Genomic DNA, 10,748 nt, shown 5'->3' with positions numbered 1-10,748 from the left:
CTGTGCTCAGTGTCTCCTGGCATTCCCACTAAAAATGGGCAGGATAAGTGCTCTTTGCAGGGCATGTTCCATGAGGAACTTCATTCATCCAGGGCCAGCTGCCCCATTCCAAGGTGGACATCTCCAAGCCAACAGCCCTGATCCAAACATCCTGGAAGGCAGCAGCAAACTTCCCACCCATTTCAGTGTATTTTTGGATCCACAGACATCATCTGCCAAGCTGCTGGAAGCACGTGCTGCAGCAGAGAGAGGGATTTTCTCCTCCCTGCAGCCTTTCTGGAGCAGGAGTGCTGCTGGAGGTGAGGAGCAGGCCTGGGGGAGCTGGGGACACGTGCTCAGCGTGGCCAGGGACTGCCTGTAACCAGTGACTCAGGGCACTATTTTTGATTCAGCTAGGGGAGAAAGATACGTGATACAAACCTCCCCACCCCTCTAAGGAGAGCTATTAAAAGAGCAGAAGACATTCCTGAGAGGCTGCAGATGCTGCTCTGTCCTGCTCTGAGCACTGCGGGGTGCCTGCAGAATATGCTGCATGTTCTTCTGGCTCGTGCTCCTGTTTTAATTCATAATGTGACTTTAATGAGTTATCACAGGGCAGTGACTCTGTGAAATTCTGCTCTGTTTGAACAGAATTTTCAAAAATCAGAGCCCGCAGCCCCTCTCTGCCACTTGCCCCTGTTGACCTTTGTGCCTGCCTTACTCAGGAGTTGAAATGCAGATGGCACCACCCCGTGAGGTTTCCTAACCAGCCCCCTCCCTGCAGAGCTGAGCAGCATCCAATGGCAATCCCATCAAAACTGGGAGGAGTTCTAGGGGTGCTTTGTGACAGAACCTTGTCCCCTCTCTCCTTCCCTCACTGGGAGTGGGGCTGCCACCCTTTTCCTCCTCTAGCTGTTCATTCAAGTGGCCAATACTTGCTTATAAATTTTGCCTTTGCTCTCTGCCCATCAGAGGGAGGCACACGATGTGAATACCATTATTGTTATATTCACCATAATGTTATTCCTGAGTGGAGGTGTAGCCCTGAAATTGACAGTGAGCATCAGTGCTAGAAACAGGAACCCTTAACTTCAATCAACTTCAACTCCAGCTCCCATTTTAAAGCCTGGGCCTTCAAATCCTAGAAAGATTCCCAGGGAGTTCATTAGCACCAAGATTTCCCTCTTAGGGCTGGACACTGTTAGGTTAATGGGGTGGGAAGCTGACTCAAATAGCCTCTGATGGGGCCTTTGCTCAGTAGTGATGTTGTTTCTCAGCTTCAGCATCTCCTGAGAACTTGTTCTTCTGCCTTATTTTCCTTTTTCTCAAGCTTGAGAGAATATGGCCTTTGTGCATAATTTAAAATCCTTTTTGCTAAGGCATTGGACTTTGTTGGGTGTTTATGTCATGGTCTTGCCACATGCATGAAATGTGGTTGTAGTGGGGTGATGGTGTTGGTCTTTTTTCCCAGTAGCAAGGGACAGGGCAAAAGCAAATGGGCTCAAGTTATGCCAGGGGTAGTCTAGGTTGGATATTAGGGAAAATTTCTTCCCTGGAAGGGCTCTCAGGCATTTGAACAGGCTGCCCAGGGCAGTGTTAAAGAGCTGTGTGGATGTGTTGCTGACTGACCTGGTTTAGTGGTGGAGTTGCCAGTGCTGGGCTAACTATTGGACTTGCTGACCTGGAGGGTCTTTTCCAACCTAAACTCTTCTTTGATCATAAATTCTCACTGTCTCTTGGTGAGTGTGTGTTTATAGTAATGGGCTCAATAAAGTTGTTAGTTCTACTTTGGCTTTACAACCTGAGGAATAAAAGTTGGCAAGGTGACGTTTCTTTTGTGGGATAGGTGGAGAAAAGAAGCAGTGAGATGAGCAGGAAGATCAGAGTGAGGCTCTTACAGATTGTGTGGATTTTGGTGGAGCAGAGTGCACAGAGAGCAGCTTCTTTGTGTAAAGTGATGGCAAATTCTTATCTAAATAATAAGCAGTAAACCAATATTTTACCAAAGTCAGTATCTGGCTTTAGAAGTGAATTTATGTAAAGTATTTGTAGGAAGTATTTGATATATATGTATCACAGATTTCCTTTCTATCAGGTGTTGCCTATTCTACATTTAGAAGCCACCTGCTTTACTAAATGTATGCTTTTGACAGTGGTATTTGATTACTTGGTTTGAAAGTTTTTTCTTTTACGTTTCCTTTTTAAATTACACCAAAGTTGTTACTAATTTAATTGATTCTTTTTCCTGCTTCCTTTGCTCATTGTTGTATGTAGCCTGAAAAGCATGTTGTGCATGTCATTTCTGTTGTGCTCTTGGTTAAGGAGAAAAAGAGAATTAAAAGTTCCCCAGCATGCCATAGCCCCGAGACACATGGTCAGAACTCTTGAATTACAATACTACCCCTCAAGGTATTTCAATGGTATCACAAGTGTTTCTACTCTTACATGTCATTCTGTGTTCACTGAAGCCTCTGCTTTCTCTTCCAAGTGGATCTAAGTCAAATTCTAAAATTTGTGTGTCCTCAAAAGTCTCATCTTCAGTAGAAACTTGTATCTGAACCTACGTTCTTCACTCTATTTTCTTTTTGCAAGTAATATAGGAGTTTAAACCAGACCTATCCCTATCCAGTCCTTATTTTCTACCTTTGTTCTCAAGTGGGAATAGTCCCTTAAACCAGATAACTAAACTCACCCATTTTCTCTTCCTTGCACACAGCAGAACTGGAGTGTTTGTCCCAGTGGCCTTTGGATGTGCAGCAGTGCACTTTTATCTCCAAAGTGGGAGCTGCTTCTTGGCTGGATGGACCAGCACCGCTTATTTCCTTTTTTCAGGGGGAAGTGAATAAATGTTTTGGCAGTAAATCCACTCCATAAATGTGTCACGTTATGGCTGAGTGGTTTGTGTTTTACTATTAAAACTGTAATTTCTGCATTTCACTGGTGTCCTGTAGTGTTAAACAATTACCTGAAGAGACAACTCTAAATATAAGACTTTCTGCCACCTTGTTCCAATTGTTTGGGCTTGGCCTTGAACAGGCCAGGTGTGAAACTTGTGTGCTAAAACCCTTCTCTTTATCTCTGCACCTCTCTGGACTGACAGAGATCCCTTACCTTCAGCTGACTTTGATATGAAAAAAACCCAGCTTGGTTTAAAAACTATTAATATTAACCTGGAGACAGCTTGTGATGGATAATACAGATTCTGTCTCTGTCTTCCCATTCCACATGCATGTTGCTGATTCCAAACCTGGAGTTCTGTAGCCAATACAGGGCCAAGCAGCTGCTGGATTCTCTCACTTTCCATATGTTCCAGATGTTTGCCTGCTGAGGTGAGGATCGCTCAGGGGTGATATTTTCAGAGTGGCCTTTGCAGTTTTGTTCTGTTCTAAAACTATAAAGACTTTGTGTGCCCTAGATTTGCTCTTCAGTAGGTGCAGTTTTTAGCAGCCCTGTTAGCTTCTTCTACAGAGCAGGCAGGAATTAAGTTAATTGCAATAGCTATGTTCTTACACTGACCTGTTGTAAAGGGAGTTAGTATATCCTAGAGAAATCCACAATCCCACACTTTAAAGTATTTCCCAATTTACACCAGTCCACAAACATTTTTAGTAATATTGTTCTCATTACTCAGTGTCCAGTGCTCACTGCTTTTCACATTGACTCTCAGGGAATCTGTTCCAAAGTGTGCTGAATTTAACAGATGTCATCTCACTGGCTCAGAAAAGTCTGGATGTGGTTCAGAGAGTGCCTGGCTAAAATGGTGTGCTGGTGCTCACATTTCATTCATTTTCCTGAAACAGTTTAAATACATGAAAAAATACTGAGCAGCAATTGTTGGGAGGTTTCTCTTGATCCTTAGTGAGTTAGAGGTGCAAAGTTTTGTTAGTCTGTTTTTGAACTTCACTATGCAGCTACAGCTCATTCATTGCTGCAGGGGCGGTGGAGTATTTTGAAAATTTCCACAATTTTCTGGCATACAGAAATACTTTTTTAAAGACATGATGTCCTTTAGGTAAGACTCCAATACCTTTAATAATTTTGTGGGGTCTCTTAGTCCTTTATCCAGCCAAAAAGAAGCTTGAGTGTTTGCAAAACTAGTGCCCAAATTTAATCGAACTTCTAAGAGGTAACAAATAATTATAAAATAATACAGTTTTCCTGCAAGAGTGAGTTGATAGGCTTGTCCTAAACATGTTTGATGTTATCAGGCACAAAGTTTGATTGGAAAGTGTATGACAGAGTCCTGCTGGCTGTGGTTTGTGTAGCAATTCCTCATCTCACAGAGACAACAGAAGGCTTTGCTAAAGCAAGAGAGAAAGTCTTCCTTTAAAAAGCTGCTGCAGTGAAAGACTCCTGGGACACTGAGCCTGAGGGATTTATTGCAGAGGAAGGAGTTGCACCAGAGCAGAAGAATGTGTGTGTTGGGGTTTGGGTGCTGTGCACCACACTGCACTTACATGTGAGTACAAATTGTGTCACACTGGTGGATTGACAGGGAGAAATGTTGCTCCTTCTTAAAAGGGTGTATTTGAAGTTAATTGGTTTTTATTCTGCCAGCAGGAATAAGACCAAAGAATGATTCCTATCAATATAATAGCAATTAAACACTTGATTAGAGCAGGCTGCTTTCAGCCCCATCACCATCATCCACCAATTACAACTTTCTGCTCCTTTGCTACAGAAAAAGAAGAGTTATAGTTTGAGAACAAACAAGAAGTAAAGTTGGTTTTTTGGCTAAAAAACCCAAGCAAAGGTTTGATGCTAACGGTCCTCAGGTATGAAATGCAAAATCTATGGTGCTTTCCAGCCTCTAGGATTTTACAGCAGGGTAAATATGAATTTACATCTTGTGGTTGAGAAGGGAGAAGGAAAGAGAAATTGTTCCTGTCAGATGTGATCTCATGGAAGCCAAATTGATGGTGGAATGGCTGGATTAAAGATAACAGAACCTCAATTTGTGGCTTTTATTCCCCAACCACTTTCAGCATTTCATAGTGGGGAATATACCATTCTTCAGTCACTTAAAATAAAACAATTCAAGCAAAGCAAAAACCCAAGTAAAATTCAGCTTTTGTTTATCCCAGTTTGTTGGAGCTTTTGTAGAGACTCTGAATAGTAAAAATAGCATGCCAAGTAATTGTGGAGCACTGCATGGAATAATTTGATATAAAGCTGCAGCCAGGGTCTCCTGGGCTTGCACAGTGACTCATGAGTTACCTTTCTGGCCCAAATGACTCTGTGCAACTGAAACAAAATTACTGTCCCTTACAAATTGCATCAAGCAGTGCTCTGTGCTGCCCTTCCAGTGAGAGAACAACAGAGATTTATTTTACGTGCCTGACAACCTTAGAAATGTCTTTTTTTTTAAATAGGTTTCTCCAGGCTTTGTATATTACTTTGAAAACAACTTTATTTTTTGACAAATATGAAAGCTGTAGTGACACCTGAAGGACAGGATAAAGGTAGGAGCAGTTGCCTGAGTGGTCCAGTAGCTCTTGTCTGACATTGATTATATCCTTCCCCAATAACCACTGAATTTTCATCTCTTTAGGTCAGAAGCCACTTATTCACTGCACACAGAGATACTATAGACTATTTCCTACTGCAGAATAAAGATGTGAAAAGGAAGTCAAAGAAACTTGACTATTTATCTCTTGGTAGTTATCTATTTGGTTATTTATAAGGAAAGCAAGAGGAATTCTATTTCAGGAAGAAATATGAAAAATAATAGGTTTTTGACTTAGCTTAAACACAACTAACCTTTAGTCCTCTGGCTATGAAAATGAATTTATTTATATTAATTTAGTACTCATCCAGCTACAAGGCTTCTGTAACAAATGTACCATGTAATTACCTATTTTATTTTCCCCAGTTCCCAGCTTCTCCTTGCTAGTCCTTCTCCTGTCCCTGAAACAGCTATGCCAGCACAATTAAAAAACTTAGGAATTACAAAGTGCAAATGGCTTCCCTGCTGCAGGAGGAATAATCTATTTATTTTCTCTAAGAGAAAATAAAGTCAGTGTCATCCTATTAAAATATGCTTCCTCAGGAAAACACTTACCAAACTCCAAGAGATATTTCTTGAAACCTTCCAAGATAAGTAGACCATAGTGGATAAGGCTCTCTGATTTTCAGTAGGGTAGACAGGAATACAGATGCCATGGACACTTTGAAATTCTCAGGCTAGCTCTGTTTTTTCAGTTTAATCTAATCCTCAGGTCAGATTTAGATCTACATCTACATTTTTCTTCCTTTTTTTATGCATTGGTTTGCAAATGCAGTGCTCTGTAGATGTCTCACAGTGGGACAGTCAGGTCTGTGTGGGATTCTTTTTGCTTTTTTCCTAAATGCTTTATTAAGACAGCTTGTGACAAACCCTGTGGAGTCTTGTCAGGAGCAGAACTTGTGTTGCTCCTTAGGTGCAGCCCTGTCCAAGCTCTGTGTTTCTGGTGTGTCAGTGCTTGCAAAGCAGGACCCAGCTGCACTGACCTCCCTCAGGGCACTCTTGCAGCCAGTCTGACTCCTGGCAGAGCCAGCCCTGCTCCAAAGGCACTCTGTCCTCTCCAGATGTTTTCAAAGAGAAAAGCACAAACACCCTGCCCAAAGGACACAGGGTAAGAGAATCACCTTGCAAACTCACAGGATTTCCTTGCAGTGCCCTTTGAGGGTGCAGCACCAGCAATGAGCTGTCTGTGGGGTTGGGAAAGTGGAATTTGGTTGTCTTTGCAAAGCAGTTTTGTCTCTAGCAGCAAGTAAAATATCTTTGTGATCAGGATCAGCAGAGGATCCTTCTGAGAACTACACAAAAAAGATGAACTCTTTAAGGGAAAAGCTGATTTTTGCCTAAAGAGTTCAATTCCTTCAGGAAAGAAGAAATGGGCTGTGCAAATTGAGGAGCCTTCACAGCAGCTGGCCTGTCCTTTAAGCATTGCACTGCATCCAGCTCTGGTGGGGTTAAAAAATCAACTCACCAGATTTATAGCAAGTTTTCTCCAGAGAAGAGAGCAGAGCAAGGTGCTGATTGAGGGTGTCCCCTCTCCCAGGCACTGAGCACACAGCCCCCAGAGGAACCCGTGCTGGAAGCCCAGAGCACAAGCAAAAAGAGGGTTGGGGAAGGATGGGCTTCATGACTGCACCCAGTGCAGATGGTAAATTCCTCTGCAGGAATACCCAAGATGTGTTTGCTTTTCCTGGTTTGGCTGTGACCAGCAGTGCACAGAAGTCTCATTGTCCTCTATGTGTGCCTGAAAAGCTTTCAGGTCTCCCTGGTTCTTTAGCAGAATTGCTTTGTCTTCTCCCACAGCACTGCTTTGCATGTCAGAGGAAAAAGTGTGCCTTCCTTTCTTGTGGATACTCCAGACAAAAAGCTGTAGTAGTGGTGGTTTGGGATGAAAGCCCACAAGCTTGTGATTCAGAGCAGCTCCTTCCAAATGCTTCTTTTCTGTGCTTCCCTTGAACAATGCTACTTTTTGAGGAGCTGTAAGGAAAAAAGGCCAGTACCCTTGTCTGTGGATGCTCACTTACCCCAAGAGTGGGACAGCCTGCTCAGCTTCTGACCAGCCTTTGGGAGCCATTTGGGAAGGGAGCTGCATTTACGTAGTGCAAGTGCCTGCCTAAAATAAGCTGGAGTTTGCTTTTTTTTTTTCCCCTGAACTCATGTGAGTGGGTTCTTCACTTTACCAAGGTTTAGTTACTGGACTGTGACAGTGCATTAAGGTATTTTATTGCCTTATTGCTTTAAAATGTGCAATTGCAATCTTTTAGTTGAAAAGCTGCAATTATTTAGGTAGCCTTTATTCACCAGTGTTGCCAGATATGTGACTGAGTCAGCTACAGGCAGGCAGCCTCCAAAGTTTGTTCTCTGTGAATTTGTTTGGGAAAGGGTTGTTTAGATGCAAGAGTTTTCACAGTTTAATAATAAAGAAACCATGTCACCAAGCAGTTGGGAGTTATCACTTTGAAGTTCTGCTGATGACACTTGTGCATCAGGCATGAGCAGGAGGATGTGCTGGTTTTTGGGTCAAACTGCATCTATTCAGCCAGTCAGGAATGGCAGCATGGGAATGCACTCCCAGCACAATTTTTTCCATGTTTCATAACTGCTATGTTGCAATATGTTTCTGAGGGGCTTTCTTCTGGTTTTAAATTTTAAAAAATGCTCTGTGCACGCTCGGTGCCACCCTGGCTTTGTCCTGAGGAGCCCAAGAGACATCTGAAACATGGAGGAGCTGTCTAGACTGAAAGCTGAGCTGTGATGAAACATGCAGGAGCTGGCAGGGCCAGGTCTGCAGTGCCACGTCAGGCACAGATGGTTTAGCAATCTCCAGCCCAACTGCAGCTGCCAGGGGACCAAAGGAAAACTTTTTGCTTTTAAGCAAATGGGAGCAAAGGGGTGTGAGTGTTGCTTTTGGGAGCTGGGGTAAAATCCCAGTGATGGTAAAGGAGTGTTCCAGTGCTGGCTGCAGTTGTTCATCCTTCCCAGAATAAAATCATCTGCAGGAACAGTTTTCAGTGGAGAAATTGTAATAGAGTCAGAATTGAAACTGAGACTCTGGCAGCCACTGATGTGGTTGATAGTGCTTAATGTACAGGAGAGCTCAGCCCAAGAGGAGCACAAGCAGCTGTTAATCCAAAGACTGAGCCAACTGAAGTGCAGCTTGGGACCTGTAAATAATTAATAGATAAATTAATAAAGACTCTTATGGTGATACTGTCATTACCTGTGGATTGAACTAAATACCCATCAGGATGGATAACTGGCTGGTTATTTTTCTCATCTGAAAACAAAGTAGAAAGTTAAAATACAGAGTAAGAAATCACACATGCTATTCATAAGTTCCTTCATATTTTATAATACTCAGTGAACACAAATAAATTAATATCTACAGCACTTAACTTGCCTCTTGTTGAAAAGAAAAATGCATAGAAAGAGGGCCTTTAGGCTAAGAGTTATAAAGCTATTGTAGTTGAAATTGAGTCGTGGCTTTATATGCAGTGAGCAACATGACACTGAACATGGAAATTAAACTAGGGATGAAGGGAAACTGCTCATAAATTTAAGGTGTGCCTGGATGGCAACTCCTTATTCTTTGATCTGAGTTCTCATATTTAACAGGATGATTTTTATGAGTTTTATTGGCTGTTTATTGGTGATCACCCTTCCCTGGGATCTTCAGAGACCAAGTGAAGCAGCATCCCTAAGCTGGCTTCAATATATGCAAATTTCACCTTTAGAACTCCTGAGGGGAAAAAATAACAACTTGCATCTGCCTCCAGAGAAGCTGTTTCTTGAGCAGCTTCTGGAGTGACCATGATAATCTTGTTTCCTCCAGAAAAAGTACAGGTGTTGCCTTTTTTGTTTCACTAATATGTAGGATCCTATTCTAGCACTGTGTTCTCAAGGTCTAAATGTAAACAGTAGCTTTTCATGGTCAGAATCTTGGGGTTTTAAATACCAACTAATCCTCGCGTTGTTCCCCAGCTGTGGTGTGCTGCAGTGGGAGATAAAGTACAGAGGTGTGTATTCAGCAAGAGCATCATTAGCTTAGTTCTCATTTGCACTTTCAGGGTCTCTTTCAGAAGGAAACAGCATAATATAAGCAATGCCTTCTGTAGAAAGAAAACACAAGAGCCTTTTTGAAACACGGCAGCTGCTGTTGTTTGGCTTTTGAGGGATCATTTCCCATCCCATTTTCCTGTGCCACCACTCTGCTCCTTTGTCAGTTCTGCAGAGGGCTCAGCAATGCTTGTCTTGAGACTCCCTCTAGTGAGGGAATGGGGAGCAGATGGCTCTGGGAGCTGGGATATCCTGGAGCAGCTGCTGGGACAGCCCCTTCTCTGCGCTGCTGGAAGGACTGGCAGGCTCTGCACAGCCTCTGGGGCTGGCCTGGGCTCGGGAGCTCGCTCGGGGCTGCTGCAGCCAGCACTGCCTTACTGGGAATGGGAATTCCGGGAAATTCCGGCTCCATGGCTGAGCAGTTCATCCTCTCCTCCTCCGTGGATTGGGATAGCCTGGAATGGGCACAGAGGAGTTGGAGGGCTGTGCCTCCATCCCCTTTTCTGCCATGTCCCTGTGACCAGGAGCACAGAGATGGAAGCTCTCTTCTCAGTGCATTAGCAGCAGCGATGAGACAGTGAGAGAGGGGGTGGAATGAGGTATTGGAGGGGGAGCTGGGCATTGTATACCCTGGCACCTTCTTTAACACAGAAATGGCTCAGTGGGCAGTTTCTCAGGAGAGAGCAGCTGTGAGCTGTTGTGTGTTTAAGGAAATACACATTTGAGTCAATAGAAATTGTTTGCTGTGCAGTCACTCAGACTAACAGCTGCTTGAACTGATGGAAAAGGGGCAAAGAATGGGAAGGTCACTTCTGGTGTGCTGCTCTCTGCCTGCCTTTGGCACTGAAAAGTACACCAGGTTTAGAAACTCAATTATCTCTGAATAATTCTTTTCCCTCACTGATACTGTACCTTGCCACACAAGCAAGTAGGTAGGGTGTTTATTTAGCAGGTTTTTTCATAATATAATTATAAAAATTGTTACTACTGAATATAACCTGATTCTGGCAAGTGTAGCTTTTAAGCATTAGGTAACATTAGGGTAACTGTAGATGGTTTTGATATTTGCTGTCTGTGGATGCAGAAATAATAGGACTCAAACTCACTCCCTCCTTTCTCATTATGTAAAAATCATTTTTAGAAATGGAACTAAGCTATAGTCAGTGTTGCTGTTTTCAGATGGAGCTCTCCTTTCACAGCCTTGGTACAACTG

The sequence above is a fragment of the Serinus canaria genome, chromosome 5 (genome assembly GCF_022539315.1).
Source record: "Serinus canaria isolate serCan28SL12 chromosome 5, serCan2020, whole genome shotgun sequence".
Lineage (NCBI taxonomy): Eukaryota > Metazoa > Chordata > Aves > Passeriformes > Fringillidae > Serinus > Serinus canaria.
This window is presented reverse-complemented; position numbering follows the sequence as displayed.